The following is a 22,196-nucleotide window of genomic DNA, read 5'->3' as shown; positions in this document are numbered from 1 at the left end:
AACCTCCTCTTTCATTGCCAGCTTCTCAAGATACTGAGACTCATCCTCTTCTTCAAACCCCAAGAAGTCATTCAGCGACTTCCCATCAAATATCACAATCTTGTCCCTCACTTTTGTTGCTTTGGAGTCCCGAACTGTGTGGTGGACATTGCAATAAAACTCCTTCACCATGTGCTCGTTTGCAATTTCAACTCGCTCTTTGAAGAATCCCCAACCCTCTCTAGTGCGGAATTGTGCTTGCACATGAGGATTAAGTGGGACAAGATCGGCATCTATGAACCGCTTTTCCGGAATCAACTTTCTCTTGGGCCACCATTCCCTGAATTTGTGGAAAGCGACCTCACTGACAAACCTATCTTCCCATGCCCCCAGTCTCCTGGTCCTCTCTATACCTCCAACCTGTGGTGCACCTCCTTCGGCATATCCTCCACTTTCCCCTGATAGTGAAGCTGTGGGAGAAGTGGAGTAGGTGTTCTCATTTGCTTTTTCTGCTCTGTACTCATCAGACGAGTCCGAGATGACATTTACCGGCTTTTTGGAAGTGGCTACATCAGCACGACCCGGAGATGGGGAATCCCGTAGCTGAAAAGATGTGGACATGTGTGTGGGGGCAGACTCTGAAGTGACACTCCTCGAAGGTGCATACTCACTCCCCATGGAGTGAGTTGCAGCTCTATCAGCTTCCCGGATTATCTTCCGATTTTTCTTTATCGCTTCCCTGGTTTGAGGATTCAACTTTACAATTCTTTTTCCTTTTCCCCCACGGGAGGAACCACCTATCCTTGGTTGTATTTGTTTGCCCGCTCGTTTTTTAGCCACTTGCTTTTGAACCATTGTCTGCAAGGAATACGTGTCTAACATTGTTAGTAGAAGCACATAATATGAAATAAACAGTTCAGTTGAATGCACAGTTGCAGACACAGTTACACAGACAGAGGGGCGCGGACCGCAACAAAAGGCACGCGGTCCGCGCAGTATACTGATACCCATACATGTTTCTCTAAATAAGCCAACGCAGTCCGCACTGTTTTGGACCGCAGCCGCATGGCTTCAGCGCGGACCGCACAGAAATGGTACGCGGTCTGCGCAGGTGAAATGCCAAAATGTTAACCTCTCTGAACTCTTCACACGCGGTCCGCACTATTTTGGACTGGGCTCACGCGCTGAGAAGGTTCGTCATTGCACACAAGGGGCTACGCGGACCGCGCAAAAATGCTGCACGGCCGTGTAGGGAAAATATAACTGAGCCGAGATATTTTTCCATTAAGTCCCATTTTTGTTCACAATTTGAGTCCTAAGTGTCCCTACTCAATTAATTAACATGCATTTATGCCCCATGATTCAACCAAAACAATAAAAATCTAAACTAACAGTTAACTAAGAAGAAAAAGGACGAAAATAAGAAGTTATACTAGTAGGGAGTGATTAAAAGAAACAAAAATTAGGCTATGAATGAAATAAACAAGAGTTGTTACCAGGGATTAATGAGAAATCAACTAACTGAGCAAGAGATGCGGATGTACAGTGAAAATTAAAGCTCCAGATGAAAATTTGCGAAAAGGTTCAAATGAGGCCCAAGGCTTCTATTTATAGAAAAACCCTAGGGACTCACAACTTACCTACCAGCGCGGCCGCACGAAAATGGCCGCGGTCTGTGCTGGTTTTCATTCCTTCACATTTGACTGCTCAGCCCACGCGGACCGCACTGTTTTGGTGCGCGGCCGTGTGGAAGTTATCAGAGACTTGGTGATTTCAACTTTTCCCACGTGGACCACACTACTTTGGACCGCGGCCGGGTATGAATTTTATCAGAGAGCATGCCATTTTAAGATTCCACACGCGGACCGCACAGCAAGGGACGCGGACCGCGTTGAATCTTCTGAGAATGAACTTTCAGCTGCTCAAGCCCATGCGGACCGCACTGCTTTGGTGCGCGGCCGCGTAGGCCCTTTTCAGGGACTAACCATTTTTTGCACTTTTGTCTTGCACTGGTTCAACATTATTCCCTGCAACACTTCACAAATTATCAGCTCAAAAATCCTACTCTACAACAGAAAAACAAAGAAAAGGAAAAGACATGGGTTGCCTCCCAAGAAGCGCCCGATTTAACGTCGCGGCACGACGCATGTTACCATCACAGTCATTTCAAATGAATGCGTGCCACCACGTGGCTGTCATCAATCTTTCCCAAATAGTGCTTGACACGATGCCCATTGACTCGGAAAACTTCACCATTTTTATTTTTGAGATCAATGGCACCAAAGGGAGTTACACCAACCACTTCAAAAGGGCCGCTACACTTAGACTTCAGCTTGCCCGGAAATAACCTCAACCGGGAATTGAAAAGAAGAACCATGTCACCAACTTTGATTTCCTTCCCTCGGGCATACTTGTCATGAAGGTACTTCATCTTGTCCTTATACAAGGACGAGCTAGAGTAAGCATGAAACCTAAACACATCAAGTTCATTCAATTTCTCAACCCGGAGATTTGCAGCTACATCCCATTCTAAGTTTAACTTTTTCAGAGCCCACATAGCCTTATGTTCCAATTCTACCAGAAGATGACAAGCCTTCCCAAACACCAAACAATATGACGACATACCAATCAGAGTTTTGAAAGCTGTACGATAAGCCCAAAGAGCATCATCCAATTTCTTCGACCAGTCGGTCCTATTTGCATTGACAGTCTTGGACAAAATACTCTTGATCTCACGGTTGGACACTTAAACTTGGCCACTCGCTTGAGGATGATAAGGAGTGGTCACCTTGTGATTTACCCCATACTTGGCTAGCAAAGAGTCAAAATCCCGGTTGCAAAAATGAGAACCCCCATCACTAATGATAGCACGTGGAGTGCCAAACCTCGTGAAGATACTCTTTTTCAAGAACGCCACCACACTTCGAGCTTCATTATTTGGAAAAGCTATGGCCTCAACCCATTTCGACACATAATCAACCGCTACCAAGATGTAAGTGTTGCCACAAGAACTTACGAATGGTCCCATAAAGTCTTCCCCTGAAACATCAAAAATGTCAACCTCTAGAATCGTGTTAAGGGGCATCTCATCTTTCTTCGAAATCCCTCCGGCACGTTGGCATTCATCACATCTTTTCACAAAGTCACCGGTATCCTTGAACAACGAAGGCCAATAGAAACCACAGCTCAACACTTTAGACGCCGTCCTCGCCCCGCCATGATGGCCACCATAGGGCGAAGAGTGACAAGCTTCCACAATACTCAATTGCTCTTCTTCGAAAACACACTGGCGAATTACACCATCGGTGCAAATTTTGAAAAGATACGACTCATCCCAATAGTAGTCCAAGCAATCCCGCTTGAGCTTCTTCCTTTGGTTAGAAGAGAGCTCATACGGAACCACACCGGTAACAAGATAATTGGCAATGTCGGCAAACCATGGCATGTCTAGCATTGAAACCGAGAGGAGTTGTTCATCCGGAAAAGCATCATTTATCTCAAGGCCGTCCAAAGGCCTCCCTTCCTCCTCCAATCGAGACAAGTGGTCCGCCACTTGATTTTCACTACCCTTTCTATCAACAATCTCCAAATCAAATTCTTGAAGAAGAAGCACCCATCTCATTAACCTCGCTTTAGAATCTTTCTTCGTCATCAAATACCTAAGGGCGGCGTGATCGGTATGAATAATCACTTTGGCCCCCATAAGGTATGGGCGAAACTTCTCCATGGCAAAAACAATGGCAAGCAATTCCTTCTCGGTGACCGTGTAGTTCCTTTAAGATTCATTCATTGTCTTACTTGCGTAGTACACTGGATGGAACATTTTGTTGATTCTTTGGCCCAAGACCGCCCCCACCGCAACATCACTAGCGTCGCACATGAGCTCAAAGGGCAAGCTCCAATTTGGTGCAGTGATGATGGGGGTAGTCGTCAACTTTTGCTTTAGAAGCTCGAAAGCCTCCATACATTTCTCATAGAACACATATTTTGCATCTTTCTCTAGCAATTTACACAACAGGTTAACTACCTTAGAGAAGTCTTTGATGAATCTTCGGTAGAAACCCGCGTGACCAAGAAAACTCCTCACCCCTTTGGCAGAAGTAGGGGGAGGGAGCCTTGAGATAACCTCAATTTTCACCTTATCAACCTCAATCCCTCTTTTTGAAATTTTGTGACCCAACACAATTCCTTCTTCTACCATAAAATGGCATTTCTCCCAATTGAGAACTAAGTTTGTGTCTTCGCATCGGGCCAACAAACGATCCAAGTTTTGCAAGCAATCACCAAATGAGTCCCCAACCACACTAAAATCATCCGTGAAGACCTCCAAAATGTCCTCCACCATGTCGGTGAAGATTGCCATCATACATCGTTGGAAGGTCGACGGTGCATTGCATAATCCAAATAGCATTCAAGAGAAGGCGAATGTGCCATAAGGACATGTGAAGGTTGTCTTTTCTTGGTCTTCCAAGGCAATGAGAATTTGGTTATAGCCTGAAAACCCATCCATAAAACAATATAAAGCCCGACCCGCAAAACGATCAAGCATTTGGTCCAAGAACGGCAATGAGAAATGATCCTTTCTAGTCACCTTATTCAACTTCCGGTAGTCCATGCATACCCTCCAACCCGTCACCGTACGAGTCAGAATAAGTTCATTGTTGTCATTGGTCACCACCATCATTCCTCCCTTCTTTGGCACACATTGTACCGGAGAAGTTCATGAACTGTCAGAAATTGGATACACCACACCGGCGTCAAGCCACTTGATGACTTCCTTTTAACCACCTCTTGCATGCCCTCATTTAGTCTCCTTTGATGTTCAAGAGACGGCCTAGCATCCTCCTCCAATATTATCTTGTGCATGCAAAACGCGGGGCTAATACCCCGAATATCCGCCAAGGTCTATCCAATCGCCCGTTTGTGCTTTTGAACAACCGCCAAAGTGGCATCAACCTGCACGGTAGTCAAGCAAGAAGAAAGAATAACCGGCAAAGTGAAATTAGGACCAAGAAATTCATACCTGTGGTGAGGAGGAAGTGGTTTCAACTCCAACACCGGTGGCTCCTCAATAGATGGCTTGGTGGAAGGAGTTTTACGATTTTCAAGATCAAGAGATAACTTCCTCGGTTCATAAGAATACGAGCCCATGCCATGTAATGCGTTCACACACTCCACCCTTCTAGCATCATCATCAACATCAATGTTCAATAGCACAACCTCAAGTGGGTCCTCAACATTTGCCATTGCGCTTGTGTCATCCACTATCACCTCCGTGACAACGTAAACAAACGAGCACACCTCGGTGCTATTTGGTTGCCTCATTAATTTGCATACGTGGAACACCACCTTTTCATCACCAACACGGAAGGTCAATTCTCCTGCTTCCACATCAACCAAGGCCTTCTCCGTAGCTAGGAAGGGCCTCCCAAGAATAATAGGCACCTCGAAATCCACTTCGCAATCCAAAATTACAAAATCGGCCGGCAATATGAACTTATCAACACGAACAAGGACATCATCAATAATTCTCAAAGGTCGCTTCATTGACCTGTCCGCCATTTGAAGCCTCATAGAAGTTGGACGAGGTTGTCTGATTCCCAAGGTCTTGAAGACCGAATATGGCATTAAATTGATACTTGCCCCCAAGTCACAAAGGGCTTTTGCAAAGTCGGCACTTCCAATGGTACATGTGATAGTGAATGCGCCGGGATCCTCAAGTTTTGGAGCCATAGAATGCACAATTGCGCTCACTTGATGGGTCATCTTGATTGTCTCACACTTCATTGATCTCTTTTTTGTAACCAAATCTTTCATGAACTTTGCGTATCCCGGCATTTGCTCGAGTGCCTCCACCAAAGGCACGTTGATAGTCAAACTCTTCATTATTTCAATGAATTTCTTAAATTGGTTGTCACCCTTTTGCTTGGGGAACCATTGAGGATAGGGCGGAGGAGGTCTAGGTAAGGGTGCCTTGGCTTTTGGCACCACCGGTTCGGGTATATCAATGACGTGTTCCCTAGATGGGTTCACGGCCTCTTGAGTCTCCTCCTCACCTTCATCAATTTCAATTCTCACATCATCATTTGCACTTGGTTCAACAACATCCTCAACTACCAACGGGATCTCATCATTTTGAAACTCATCTTCATCCACCGTAACTTGGTTTCCTCCTGAGGCATGCACATCATCGCCTCTTCCACTTCGCGTTGTCACTGCCATCACATGATTATTGTGCCCACCCTTGGGGTTTACTACTGTATCACGTGGTAGAGCACCCTTTGGGCGAGTATTTAAAGATTGAGAGATTTGGCCTAATTGCACTTCCAAGTTCCGGATAGATGTGTTATGCGAAGCTAATTGGGCCTCAGAATCTTAACTCTTTTTCATCATTTGCTCGAACATGCTCTCTATTCGACCCATGTCATTGCCTGACGAACTCGACCCTTGAGATTGAAACGGAGGCGGGTTATTGGGTTGTTGATATATTGGGGGCCTTTGAAAGCCTTGCCCCCTATTACCTTGTCCACTATTGTTGTTCCAACCACCTTGACCACCATTGTTGTTGTTCCAATTGTTGTTACCGTTCCAATTACCTTGATTCCCCGAATTATTGTTCCCCCAATTGCCTCCTTGATTGTTGTTGTAATTCCAATTGCCACCTTGTTGATTGCCCCAATTACCTTGGGGTCTCCATTGTTGATTCCCTTGATTACCTCTATTCCCTTGGTAGTTGTTGACATATTGTACTTCCTCACTTTGGTCATCAAAACCTTTGTTTGAATATCCAACACCATCATTGTTGTTGTCATATTGTTCACAATTACTTTGAGGTTGTTGTCCTCTTTGCCTCCTTTTCAACATAGCAACACCTTCCATTGCGTTGACTTGGTGCGGGTTTTGGACTTGTTGCAATTGCGCCTTTGCCAATTGATTCATAGTTGTTGTAAGCTCGGCTATAGCTTGGCCATGATCGTGCAATTCCTTGTGCAAATGGATGACCGTGGGGTCACCTTGGGGCACGTTTGCTCGGCTTTGCCATGCCGAAGAGGTGTCAGCCATTTCATCAAGTACATCACATGCCTCTTGGTAAGAAAGTTTCATAAAATTCCCTCCGGCCAATTGGTTCACAATGCATTGATTTGTGGTGTTGATGCCCCGATAAAAGGTTTGTTGAATCATATCCTCGGTCATGTCGTTATTAGGGCACTCTTTCACCATTGTTCTATATCTTTCCCATATCTCATGCAAAGGTTCCGTTGGCTCTTGCTTGAAAGCTAGAATTTCATCCCGAAGAGCTGCCATATGACTTGGAGAGAAGAACTTGGCAATAAATTTGTCCGCCAATTCATCCCATGTTGTAATATAATGATTGGGGAGCCTTTCTAACCAATCCAATGCTTTATCCCAAAGAGAAAACGGGAAAAGCCTCAATCTCAATGCATCCTCGAACACGTTTGTCTGCTTGCTACCCCAACATGTATCCACGAACCCCTTCAAGTGCTTGTAGGCATTTTGATCGGAGGCACCCGTGAAATAACCTCTTTGCTCGAGCAAGGTCAGCATAACATTTGTGATTTGAAAGTTCCCCGCCCGGATTCGGGGAGGAACAATAGCACTGGCGTATCCTTGATTTGGTAGAACTCTGGGAGCCACTCTCGGCGGTTGTGGAGGAGGGTCTGGAATGTTGATGTTCTCTTTTGCATTTATATTGACATTTCGGCCTCTCCGTGGAAGTTGAGGTAAGACCTCATCTTGTTCTAGATCTTTTACCTCCTCCCCCGCTATCACATTGCCGAGAGGGTCATTTGCATTAAGAGCCATTGTACCTGATTGATCGACACATACCAAGTTAGTAAATAAGAAGGAAAGAGAAGTAAAACACAATACTAGTTGCACAAATAGTCAACACCGTAAAGTTCCCCGGCAATGACGCCAAAAAGTGATCGCAGCAGACTCAACCTGAGGAAGAGTGGGCGCTAATACTTTTACCCAATAGCGGTATCGGGGTCAATTTTCCACAGGGAACTTAAATTTGGAGTTGCGTGTTTGTATAGTCTAGGACTATATTTTAGCTCCTAATTGATCTTCTAACATTTTTGGTTTTCTTTTGATTAATAGCTACAATTTATCAACTACAATTGTAAAACTAAGTTATGCTAAAATTATGATTCTAAGTTGTATGCAATATAGAGAAAGGCACTAGGGTCGTGGCATGTACCTAGGTGGTCAACTAACGGGTAGAGATTCCTAATGCAAGAATGATGACTATGGGACTTATGCTATAACCGTTGCACTTTTGCACTCACTCTCACACCTCTCGGTAGAGAGAGTGATTTTGCCTAATTGACTCTCTCGAGACCAATTGGGTAGGCCAATTTGCCCAAGCAACTTATGGTTCAAGTTGGGTAATTACTCTCTCGAGGTTTAACCCGTTAATTGGGACTACCATTCTCATGGGTCCATCCCAATTCCTTGTTAGAATTAATCTTGGGGTCATAGAATCTCTTTCTCAAGAAGAGTCAAGACTCACTAAGCTAGACTTAGTGTTTGCAACCACCAAATCTTAATGAAAACATAAGATTAATTCAAATAGCAAATACCCAACATCATTCATGCACTAAACAATCACACCCATTAATTACCCACACTAGGGTTGAGCCACAACCCTAGTTAATGGGTTTATCTAGCCATAATAGGAACAAAAATTGAAGAAATAATAGATGAAATTGACATAACAATTAACTACAATGTTAATCTACTCAAATCCACGTTAATACTAGAAGAAATTGCCCAAAATAGGCTAAAATCATGAAATCCCGAGTTCAGCTGCTCTATGCTCTCAAAAAAGATCTGGAAAAAACTTGCTGCTAAAAAGTAAAATGTTCTATTTATACTACACAGGAAAAACCGGACAAAAATACCCCTGAGGGTCTGGCACGGACCGCGCACAAATGACGCGCGGCCGCGTAGGGTTTTGGGCCTTCATATCTTGCTTCTGGCACTGGGGGGCACGGACCGCACAAAAGTGACGCGGCCGCGTGGGCTTTTGCCTTGAATGATTGAGTCTCTGATACTCTTAGGCGTGGACCGCGTGAAAAGGGGTGCGGATTTCAGTTGTCTTTTGACACTTAGCAAATTTCACTCCTTTTTGAGTCGATCTTTAGTATTTGTCATCTTGTCGCTCAAACCTGCAATCAAGCGCAACTTGTAAGAATTTTGGGACTAATTTCTGGCAGTTAATGCACAAAGCTTAGGTAAAAATGGGTATAAAACATGTAGAAATCACAGTTATCAATTACCGTTTAATTTTAACTCCTTAATTAAAGGAAGTCCTTGATACTGATTTGATTTTAATTGATACATAGTTCCATAATTACTGCTAAACTATGATTCTTGCCTTATTTTGTACCTATTTTCACACTATAAATACCTTGCTCTTCCATTAAAACGAGGACACAAACACTCTTAGTTCTAAAACTCACTCACACTCGAAATATTCTCTCTTGCTACTTGTACTGTGGCCTATCTTCAAAGTCCTGCTGCCTGTTTTTTTTACTGTATTTTTCTTCTTTGAACTGGTATGTTCTTATTAAGATTTCAGCATCACAACAATCTGTTTACTTAATACTTTTGCCTTCTTTTCTGCCTGCTGCTTGTGTTTAATTCAGTACTTTATTCTAGCATGCTGTAATTTCTTTTTTCCTATTCTGAATCTATGTATTGTGTATCCTAAACCCCTACCCCAATGTGTTCGATGGTTTGTTTGAGGCATGACAATATTGAGCATTGTTTTCCATGACTCAAACTTGATCCCCTGAGATCCTAACCTCTATGTCTTCTCTAGTATTGCGTGTTCTGGTGGGTTTATAAGCATGCCAGCATCTCCTATTGCTGTGCATGCCCAAAACTGACCTTTGCCTAAGTACATAGGCTCTCTACAATAAGTTTCCAACCCCTGACCCCTTTTTTGTGTAAAGTTATCAACTCTATAACTGTTTCCCAGCACCCCTTTCCCTTTTCTTTACTTCCTTAATTCTTAAAGTTCTGTTTCTGCACTTCCACTCTCTCTTAGACTTAAGTTTTGCCCCCTCTTGTGAGCCTTGCCTTGTGACACATGAGTTCCCTTTGAACTTGGACACTTGAGGGATGGTACTTCCACACTACACTTGACCCTATTCTGGTTATGAAACTTGGGTGTGAGCACTGCCCGGGGTCCCATTGAGGCCCTTAGGGAACTCTGACAGACTCAAGTTGAGAAAGACTTTGGATCAATGGTCTTAGAGTTGGTTTATCTCATAACTCAGACAGGAAGTCAAGAATCAAGCTTCCTCTGGTTGTAATTCTTTGTATTTTCCTGATGTATTTAGTATTTATTCTTGGTTTGTAATAATTTGTAATGAACATTTGGGGCTGGCTAGTGAAAAAGGGTGGATAATTATACATGTCAAGGATAGAAATCATGCATATAGGGTGTTCTAATTCTACATATTCAACTACATATAGAAATCATGCCTATAGGACTATTCTAATTCTGCATATTCAACTACATATAGAAATCATGCCTATAGGACTGTTTAAATTTTGCATATTCAACTACATGTAGAAGTCATGCCTATAAGGTTTAAAAACAAAGTCTCGCATTTAGATACCATGTATATAAGACTTCTGCATATAGATACCCTGTCTACAAGGTTTTTCGCATTTCGACACCACGTCTATAAGAGTTTAAAATCATCAATGCATTGAAAACATGCCCATAGGAGCTTCTAAATGAATCTGATTCGCTTCACTCAGTGTTAGCTGTAAAATCAGTAATATTATGTGCTATCACCTTCAGAACCTGTGACCAATTTATTTAACTTTGTACGCTCTACATCTATTTTAATAATCTAAGTCCCTCGCTGAATAAGTATGTATATAGAATAATTCATTTTGAGTTTTATTGTCTTATCACCTGCTGAATTCGGCAGATGCCATGCCTATAGGATCCTCGTCTAAACACTTAGGCAATCCTTAGAGTAATAATTGAGAGTTGAATCCAATAACAACAATAACCCAGTATAGTCCCACTTAGTGGGGTTTGGGGAGGGTAATGTGTACACAGACATTACCCCTACCCTGGGGTAGAGAGGCTATTTCCAAATAGACCCTCGACATCCTTCCCTCCAAGAACTTCCCACCTTGCTCTTGGGGAGACTCAAACTCACAACCTCTTGGTTGGAAGTGAGAGTTGAATCCGCTTCTGTTAATTATTACAACCAGCAGGCAGGCCTGATTCAGACTTCTTATCTGAGTTACGTAATAAACTAAAACAGTCCCAACAATCTCCTCTCCCTCGTCTTTAATACCTTAAAATCAGACTTAAACAGTATGTGCAAGTCATGCTAATTATATGTTTTCTTTGTTTAAGGAGGTATATTTGAGCCTCTCTTTGTTTAATGCTTTTCCCCAAAATGTGCAATATGTGTTTTTGTATGTCGCCTTAGATTTTTACCTTTGAAACTTCAAATAATCCCAACATCCCTCACTTTAGGATTAGTGGTCCTAAATGCCTCCGGGACTGATAGAAATGGGACGAGTAATAGCGTGCAATAAGTAATCGAGACCAATCCATGCTTTAAATACCTTAACGGGGTAGGAAGGGTAGATATGGATATGATGACCACGCGGTAATGTCATGTGTAGCCTCTCATTGAGGAGTAATTACCGGACATTGTGTGGGGTGATCCATATTTTTTTAAAAACCTAGGACCCCCTCTCTTTATTCTTTATTTCCTTTCTTTTAGCATTTCAACTCCTTCTTTTAAAATCAGAATTTCTATCTTTCAAACTTTGTCTATTTTCAGACCATTATGTGAAATCCTCTCTTATTTGAGCCTTATTTGCCTATATGTCAATTGCACCTCAACTGACAAATAATTGTTTGGCCTGGAACCACACTAGTGGATTCTGAGGGGTGCCTAACACTTTCCCCTTGGAATAATTTCAAGCTCTTACCCTATCTCTGGTTGTTCAAATCAAACCCTTTGGTGTCCTAATGCACCCTAATCATTAGGTGGCGACTCTTCAAATTCAAACCCAGTTCCCAAAAGGAATGAGTTTTCATTCCAAATGTCATAAACCCGGAATCAGCGAGGAAAAAGGGGGCGCGACAGCATGACGACTCTGCTGGGTTCTTTAGGATTTTACCATTTCAGACTATTGTTGTGAATTTATGCGCAATTATTTGTTTGTTTCTTTTAAGCATTTAATTTCCTTTACGATTGCCGAACTGACTTGTCTTCTTGTTTCTTTCCTTTACTGCCTTCCTTTACTACTGCTTTAAATTATGAAACTATTGTATTTACTGCCTTCTTAAACGTGCAAATACGTGACAACATGCCTTTAATTGTTGCATAATCATGTTCAACATCATATTCCACTCATGCCAAAACAAATCCTATAGCAACGCTTATAATGAGTGGTTGCGCTCTTCCTATATTATTATCCCTAAATTCGAAAAAAGCATATTTGCGGTAAAACCAGTCGATCAACGGTGTAGTCGACGGTTCCGTGCCTTTCCCCTTTGAGTTGTCCGCTCAAGGGTACCAGTCTAAAACCCCATAGAAACCTTACTCTGTTTAAACTGTGCATGCATCATGGTCAGCCTAGCCGAGTCAGTTATGTTGTCCGCATAATGACTCTTTAAGATAGCCTTGTCCAAAGTCCATTGGGTTTCCCTAAAACCCAAAAAGACATTATCACGTTCTGTGCATTTATTTGGAGAACTAAATGCTTTATGCCAATTATTGATATTAAATAGTCGAGTCCGGTGGGAGTGAGGGCCTAACCCTTTTGTCTTGAAGAAATATGAGGCACAAAGTCCCCAGATTCTGCATGGTCATCAACATCCACCCAAAATTGCTAAGCTAGTGGGAGGATCTTCATTCCAGTGATCAGACTCTTGTCCGGAAATATCTGGGAAATCTACCTTCCCTTCTGGAAATCCAACCCAACAACAAGATCATAGAAGTTGCTACTCTATTCTGGGATTGCGAGAGGTCTGTGTTCTGCTTCAGGGATATTGAAATGACCCCCTTGCTAGAAGAAATAGGAGGATTGACTGGTATACCATGGGAAACTCCGGATTTGTTAATGCCTGAAAACCGCAAGGGCAGGGGTTTCCTCAAAATGATGGGTTTAAAGAAGAATCCAGACCTGACATGTTTGAAAGAATTCTACATCCCTATTGATTATTTGTACGAGAGGTACGGTCACGGCAAGTCCTACCGCACCTATCATGAAGAATTTGCGCTCACGTCATTAGGGCATATTCACTGAAGGGTCTTTGTCTTCATGTTTTGCTTCCTGGGGATGATGGTATTTCCGATGAAGAAAGCAAGGATCCATACCAGGCTGGCTATGGTAACTAAAACTCTGATGGAGGGCATTGGTGGGCAACCATTCAGTATTACACCCATGATCATTGTGGAAATATATCGAGCCTTAGAAAAGTGTCAACGAGGAGCCAAACACTTTGAGGGCTGCAATTTGCTATTTCAGCTCTAGCTCATGGAGCATCTTCAAAGAGGTGAATACCCACAAGAGATCCAGCGAAGTGACTGAGATGATCATATCACTTTCCATCATCCAAAGCGAATAAATTACATGCCCAACATGTTCGCCCAGCCAGAAGATGCCAATGGATGGGTAGAGCTGTTTGAAAATCTAATTGAGGATCAGGTACAATGGATGTTCGAGTGGTTCCCTACCGAGGAGTTCATCACCCGGTCCAGGGATGCACCATTTCTGATACTGATCGATTTGAGAGGAACATTCCCTTACGTCCCTCTTCGGGTTATGAGGCAAGCTGGTACGAAGCAGGTTATACCCAGGGTCGACAAGATGAGTCATTTCTGGGCTGACTTCCAGGCTGATGATAGTCCTTATAATTGCCAAGCTCAACATATATGGCACTATAAGATCATCATGGGGAGAGATACCATTGAGCCAGACAGATATCACGCTGGTTGCGCCCCCTACTATTCAGGCTGGTTGGAGGATAATCACGATGGTCTGGGTCAACCAAGGTTTGCTAGGGGTCACAAGATCATAGATGAGAGGGCCGAGGTACAGGTTAAATACAATCAACTGCGCAAGAGGATCCGGGAATGTGAAAGCGAGCACCATGAGATACAAGAAGCCAACCAAAAGTTGATTAAGAAGTGGAAAGACATGGTTGTCAGCACTAATAAGCGACTAGGATACTTGGAGCGAGGCATAGTGGAGCTAGAAAGAAAGTTTCTTAAGAGGGTCGAAGACTGTCAAAATGCTGAAGGAAATGAAGGCAGACATCTAGCCCGAGCCTATCTATTGCTGGGACTTCGCGAGTTGGGAAAGCTATTCGACGGAGCCAAGGACGCCGAGTTTGGGGAAGGTCCTTCTAGGACCAAATAGATAAGAGTTTTTCTTTTGCTTTAAGAAATGTAATAAAGCCAATGGCCATTAGTGACTTTATTTCCTATTATTTAGTATCGATTTGGGATTCGTCTATTTTTAATCAATGAAATGAGACATTTAGTATTCTAAGTTCTCCAAATCAACTTGTCACTAGGCCTACCTCGGGCACAAAGAGGGTCTCAAATTAGGACACGATTTACATTCTTGCATTATGTGTTTAAATATTGCAACATTTTCTTATAATCCTCACTAACTTTTTACATTTTTGTTTTTACTTTTGTTTTATTCCCATTTCCCAAAGGTTAGTTCGTGCACTATGGCAACATCATCTTATTCCACGAGATCCAGGGGCCCTCCACCCACTCCTCCTCTTAGTCTTATAAAAAATGAGAAGAAAGGCAAGATGGAAGATTTGAACAATGTCAGAAAGGAGAATTCAACTGAACGAGTAGAGGTCGCTAATGGCCATGATACTTTGGTTCCTAAGGAAAGTGCTTCCCAACTTGAACAAAAGCTGCTGAAATTTCAAGAAGAACTTGACCGGGTTCGGAACCTGGAGAATCTATCATTTTCCCTCACCATTCCAGATGACAATTTCCCAAATGCTCAGAACCCTACACCGCCACAGAATATCCCAAAACCACAAAACCATCCCGCTTCTCACCATCACTGCAACACCTACCGTATCAACAATACTCTACTGCTTGTCCTAGGACCCTTGAACTCCACAAATGACCCCTTCCGTACTCATCACAACACTCCCATCTACGTGGAGACCATGCCACAGTCCACGCAACCTATCTCAAGCACACCCGAGTCTGATGATAAAGACTCGCTCATCAGGAACTTGGCAGAAGAACTTAAGAAATTGACTAGCCGAATCCAAGGCATCGAAGGAAGCAAGGGAATTGAGGGGCTGAACTATGAGGATCTTTGAATACAGCTCGATGTAGAACTGTCCGAAGGGTACAAACCTCCGAATTTCGAAATGTTTAATGGTATAGGGGATCCAAGAGTCCATTTGAGAACGTACTGTGACAAGCTTGTTGGAGTAGGGAAGGGCGAAAGAATCCACATGAAACGTTTCATGAGAAGTCTGAAAGGAGATGCTCTGTCTTGGTACATTAGCCAAGATCCGAAGAAATGGTCAAATTGGGTAGACATGGCATCCGACTTTATGGACAGGTTCAGGTTCAACACAGAGAATGCGCCAGATGTGTTCTACATTCAGAATCTAAAGAAGAAACCTACAGAAACATTCCGCGAGTATGCTACTCGCTGGAGGTCCGAAGCTGTTAAAGTCAGGCCTGCCTTAGAAGAAGAACAAATGAACAAATTTTTTCGTCCGGGCTCAGGACCCGCAGTATTATGAAAGGCTGATGTTGATTGAGAGCCGTAAATTTTCTGACATCATCAAGCTGGATGAAAGAATCGAAGAGGGCATCAAAAGTGGTATGGTTACGAACTTCGAGGCTTTTCAAGCTACCAATAAGGCTTTACATTCTGGTGGTGCATCCAAGAAAAGGGACGTAGGGGCTGTAATGGTTGCACAAAGAACCAAATCTCTTATCAGATACCAAACCTATCCAATGCCTCCACTCACATATCAACCTACTCCAAACTACTAAGCACCCTCACCCTCTTGCCAAACTCTACCACCCACTTATCAATCACCTCCGCCTCCCACATATCAGCCTACTTCACCCAAATATTCCCAACCTGCACATGTTTACCAAGCCTACAATGCTCAACCATCCCACTATCAATCACCTTCTACACGCTAAAACTTCCCTAGACCTCGACCAAATTTTGACCGCAGACCTTCTAAATAGTATACAGCCATTGCTGAACCCATTGATCAGTTGTACGAGAGACTCAAAGCTGCTGGTTATGTCACCCCTATCCCTGTTGTAACCCTTGAGAACCCTTCTCAGTGGGTTAATCTAAACAAATCCTGTGCATACCATTCCGGCATGAAAGGGCACACCATCGATGAATGTTATTCCTTGAAGGACAAGATCCAGGCTCTAATTGACAACAAGATTATCATGGCAAAGGAACCCGCTCCGTATGTCCGCAATAATCCTCTGCTAGACTACAAGGGTAGAGGCATTCACATGATTGAAATAGAGGATGATTGGGATCCCGAGGGATCGATCGGTTTGATCGCAGAAGGTGATGACCCAAAGAAGCCAATAGTTACTCTTAATTCGTTCGTGTTCCAGATTCAACCCTCTGGGGACAGCGAGGTAAATATGTCTATTGCCACTTGAGTTTGAAATAACGTCATCTGCAAAGACACCAGCACCAATTGAGGTCGAATTCGCGTCTCCAGCCAGTGCACCCCCACCATTCGAAGTTGCCATTCTACTACCCAAGGCACATGCTCCATTCAGAGTGAAGATAGTCGCACCGATTCCAGTGGCGATGTCAACCATGACACCCTTCCACACAAAGGATATACCATAGGACTATACAGCCGAGGCAAGAAGAAAGGGTAAGGGTAGGTTCGAGGAAACTGTTGTCGCACAGGGTATGACGAGAACCGGTAGATTTTATACCCTGAAACACCTAGCTAAGTCAAGCAAGCAGGCCTCCAATCGATCACCCATCATTGAGACAGGTCCAGACGATTTTTGGAGAAAGATACAGGCTAAGGAATACTCGATCATCGACCAGTTGAACAAAACACCGGTGCAAATTTCCATATTTGTTTTGCTATAAAATTATGAGGCACATAAGAATGCTCTATTGAAAGTGTTGAGTGAAGCATACGTGCCAAACAACATCACTGGTGGGGAAATGGCCAACATGGTCGGACATCTATTGGAAAGTCACAAAATTACTTTTCATGAGGATGAGCTACCGCCTGAAAGGTTAGGATACAACAAAGTTTTGCACATCACTGTGCAATGCGAAAACTACTTCATCACCAGGATCCTGATCGACGGGGGTTCCAGTCTCAACATTTGTCCGCTGGTAACACTCAAGAAGTTGGGTAAGGGACTGCACGCGATAAAAGATGAAGCCATAAATGTGAAAGCTTTCGACGGTTCCCAAAGGTCCACCATTAGGGAGATTAGTCTGTGTTTACAAAAGGGGTCAACTTGGTTCGATGTTGATTTCCAAGTGATAGATGTGTCAGTATCTTACAATTTGCTGTTGGGAAGGCCATAGATTCATGCTGCTGGAGCCGTAGCATCAACACTGCATCAGGCAGTAAAGTTCGAATGAAATCACCAGGAAGTGATTATTTACGGCGACGGTAGCAATCTTATATACAGTCGCCAGACCATTCCATCAATCGAGGGGAGAAAAAAGCTAGGAGAAGAGACTTACCACCACATCGAACGAGTAAATGCTGTTGACAAAGACAAATGGTGGGATAACAAGATCGAGAGCATATTAAATTAGAGTAGGTATGAACCTGGCAAAGGACTTGGCAAGAACCTCCAAGGAATCACTAAGCCCATAAAAATCAAGAAGCACGGCAACACTTTCGATCTGGGATATGAGTACACCTGGGAGGAATTCAACAACTGGTCGCCACCATGGCGCAGTCCTTATTATTCACTGGAGTAGCCAGTACTGCATTTGGAGCAGACTTTCCAACCAGCCGATGTTACCTATGGGTCAAAAGAAGAAGAAACACTCGCAGTAGTGAAGAATTTGTTCTTAGAGGATAATGATATGGATTGTTGTGTTGTTCTAGAAGGGGGGAGAAAGGCCCTTCCATACAGGCTGTAAGTAGAGGAGCATGCCTCAATAACTGGACCATCCGGGCAACCAAAGCCCGACGAGCCTCGGGTAGCAAGGCTAAAACAAGCACTATTTTGTTTACTAAAAGATTTTGTTTTTCGCATGTTTTCAAATCCTGCAATAAGATCTTCAATGTTCAAAACGATTATGCGATTTATCAAAGTACTTTGACTTTTCTTATGAATCAACACTCATTATTATTTTTTCCTCATTACTTTACTTATACATCATTACCATTACTTATCTTGATGAACCAATGACTGTGACATGCAACGAGACAACACAACAAACGGACATATATTTAGAGGAGGATGACATGCCAGAAGAGATTGTTAAGGAAGTTGAGAACTTTGAGAATATACCCAAGTCCAACCTGGACGAGACTGAAATTGTTAACCTGAGAGATGCAGAAAATGTCAAAGAAACACGAATCAGCGTCCACTTATCGCCATCGGAAAAGAAGGAGTACACGAAATTTATAAGAGAATATGAGGACATATTCACCTAGTCGTATGATGACATGACTGGTCTGAGTACATCTATTGTGGCTCATAAACTGCCAAATGATCCAACATGTCCGCCGGTAAAGCAAAAGCTCAGAAAGTTCAAGCCTGACATGAGTCTGAAAATTAAGGAAGAAGTCACTAAGCAGGTCAAAGCTAAGGTCCTCAAGGTAGTAGACGGTTAGCCAACATCGTGCTAGTACCAAAGAAGGACGGGAAGGTCAGAGTCTGTGTCGACTACTTGGATCTCAACCGGGCCAGTCCGAAAGACGATTTCCCTTTGCCAAACATACACATCCTGATGACAATTGCGCTAAGCATGAGTTGTAATCATTTGTAGACTGTTTTGCTGGTTATCATCAGATCTAGATGGATGAAAAAGATGCTGAGAAAACAGCTTTCATTACGCCGTAGGGAATGTACTGTTACAAGATGATGTCGTTCGGCCTAAAGAATGCAGGGGCCACCTACATAAGGGCCATGACTACCATTTTCTACGATATGATACACAAGGAAATAGAGGTGTACGTAGTTGATGTTATCATCAAGTCCAAGAAGGCTACTGATCACATGGAAGATTTGAGGAAGTTCTTCAATAGACTGAGAAGGTACAACCTAAAACTGAATCCCGCGAAATGTGCATTTGGGGTTCCAGCTGGAAAGTTGCTTGGGTTCATTATGAGTCGCCAATGGATAGAATTGGACCCATCGAAAGTCAAAGCTATTCAAAAATTGCCACCGCCAAAGAATAAAAAGGATGTGATGAGTTTCTTGGGGAGACTCAACTACATCAGCCGGTTCATAGCACAATCTACAATTATCTGTGAGCTAATCTTTAAGATGTTAAAGAAGGACGCTGCTACCAAATGGAATGACGACTGCTAAAAAGCTTTCGATAGAATTAAAGAATACCTGTCAACACCACCAGTCTTAGTCCCGCCTGAGCCAGGTAGACCCTTATTGCTCTACCTTGCAGTATTGGATGGGGCTTTCGGTTGTGTTTTGGGCAGCATAATGAAATGGGGAGGAAGGAGCAGGCCATTTATTACCTCAGTAAGAAGTTCACCCCGTACGAGGCCAGGTATTCTCTGTTAGAGCGCACCTATTGTGCTTTGACTTGGGTAGCCCAGAAGCTGAGGCACTACTTCTGTGCCGATACCATATACCTCATATCGGGGATGGATCCCTTGACGTACATCTTCAGAAGCCCATGCCCACTGGAAAGCTAGCCAAGTGGCAAATCTTGTTGAGTGAATTGGACATTGTCTACGAAACTCAGAAGGCAATCAAGGGACAGGCGCTAGCAGATCACCTTGCTAAAAATTCTGTGGACAGAGAATACGAACCCCTGAAAACATATTTTCTTGATGAAGAGGTATCATTCATAGGAGAAGATATTGCAAAATCCTATGACGGTTGGAGAATGTTCTTCGATGGAGCAGCAAATTTCAAAGGAGTTGGTATAGGAGCAGTCCTAGTATCGAAAACCGGTCAGCATTATCCGGTGTCTGCCAAACTCAGGTTCCCGTGCACCAACAATATGGCCGAGTACAAAGCATGCATCCTAGGGATCAAGTTGGCTATTGACATGAACATTCAAGAGTTGCTAGTGATCGGAGATTTGGACCTACTTATACATCAAGTCCGAGAAGAATGGGCGACCAAGAGCTTCAACATACTCCTGTATTTGCATTATGTACATGAATTAAGAAAGAGGTTCACAAAGACGGAATTCCAACATGTTCCCAGAGTCCAGAACGAGTTCGCTGATGCATTGGCTACCATATCATCTATGATACAACATCCAGACAAAAACTTCATTGATCCTATTCCAGTAAGGATCCATGGTCAACCAGCTTATTGTGACCATGTTGGAGAAGAAGCACACGGAAAGCCTTGGTTTCATGATATCAAGGAATACTTGGCAAAGGGCAAATACCCAGAACTTGCAAATCCTACCCAGAAACGCACACTTCGGAGGTTGTCCAATAATTTCTTTCATAGTGGAGGAATCCTGTATAGGAAACTCCTGATCTTGGATTGTTAAGGTGTGTCGACGCAAAGGAAGCATCCAGGCTACTAGAGGAAATTCATGTTGGGACCTGTGGTCCACATATGAACGGTTTTGTCTTAGCAAAGAAGATACTCTAGGCCGATTACTTTTAGATGACTATGGAGACAGACTACATCCAGTATGTCTGGAAATGCCACCACTACCAGATATATGCAGACATGATAAAGGTACCCCCAAACGAACTCAATGCAACAAGCTCACCGTGGTCGTTCGCCCCCTGGGGAATGGACGTTATTGGACCAATCGAACCTGCCGCTTCCAACGGGCATAGGTTCATCCTAGTAGCAATCGACTATTTCACCAAATGGGTCGAAGTAGCATCCTACAGAGCGATAACTAAGAAAGTTATGGCAGACTTTGTCCACGACCGCATTATTTGTCGATTCGGGATTCCAGAATCAATCATTACCGATAATGGCTCCAATCTTAACAGTGACTTGATGAAAGCTATATGTGAAACTTTCAAGGTCAAACACAAGAATTCTATAGCCTACATACCTCAGATGAACGGGGTCGTAGAAGCCGCCAATAAGAACATCAAGAAGATACTAAGGAAAATGATAGAGAAGCATAAGCAGTGGCACGAGAAGCTATCATTTGCATTATTGGGGTATCACACCATAGTCCGCACATCAACTAGGGCAACCCCCTATATGCTGGTTTATGGTACAGAAGTCGTCATTCCCGCCAAAGTGGAAATTCCTTCCTTAAGAATCATACAGGAAGCAGAGCTGGATGATGCAGAATGGGTGAAAAGTCACTACGAGCAGCTGGCTCTTATAGATGGGAAAAGAATTAATGCAGTCTACCATGGTCAACTTTATCAGAATAAATTTTCCAAAGCCTTCAACAAAAGAGTCAAGCTAAGACAGTTCACACTAGGGCAGCTGGTGTTAAAGAAAATCTTTCCACACCAAGATGAAGCCAAGAGGAAATTCTCTCCCAGTTGGCAAGGTCCGTACATGATTCACTGTGTTCTAATAGGAGGAGCCCTCATACTAGCAGAAATGGACGGAGAAGTCTGGCCAAAGCCAATCAATTCAGATGCGGTCAAGCGTTACTATGTGTAGTCTTTATGCTGTAATTGAACTACGCCTGACCTGATTCCCATTTAAGAGGGGATACGTAGGCAGACCTATGGGTTTGGTCACAATTCAATAAAATTTTCATTCCCCCCCCCCCGCAATTGGAAATTGAGGCAGAATTTTGAGGAGGACCCACAAAATTTCGAAGTTGATTTCAGCCAATCACTGCAAGCAGCAGTCAGAAACATCAACCCATTAAACTGGGGCAAAATTTTGAGGAGGGCCCTCAAATTCTGTGGCAAGAGAGGTTGCAATGTCCTGAACCACGTCACAGTCATCGGTTCATCTAAAAGTTATTCTTAATTATATACTTATGTCATATTTTTCACCAACACTACCCCAATGATACGTACA

The sequence above is a fragment of the Nicotiana tabacum genome, chromosome 5 (genome assembly GCF_000715075.1).
Source record: "Nicotiana tabacum cultivar K326 chromosome 5, ASM71507v2, whole genome shotgun sequence".
Taxonomy (NCBI): Eukaryota; Viridiplantae; Streptophyta; class Magnoliopsida; order Solanales; family Solanaceae; genus Nicotiana; species Nicotiana tabacum.
Note: the sequence above shows the minus strand (reverse complement) of the source record.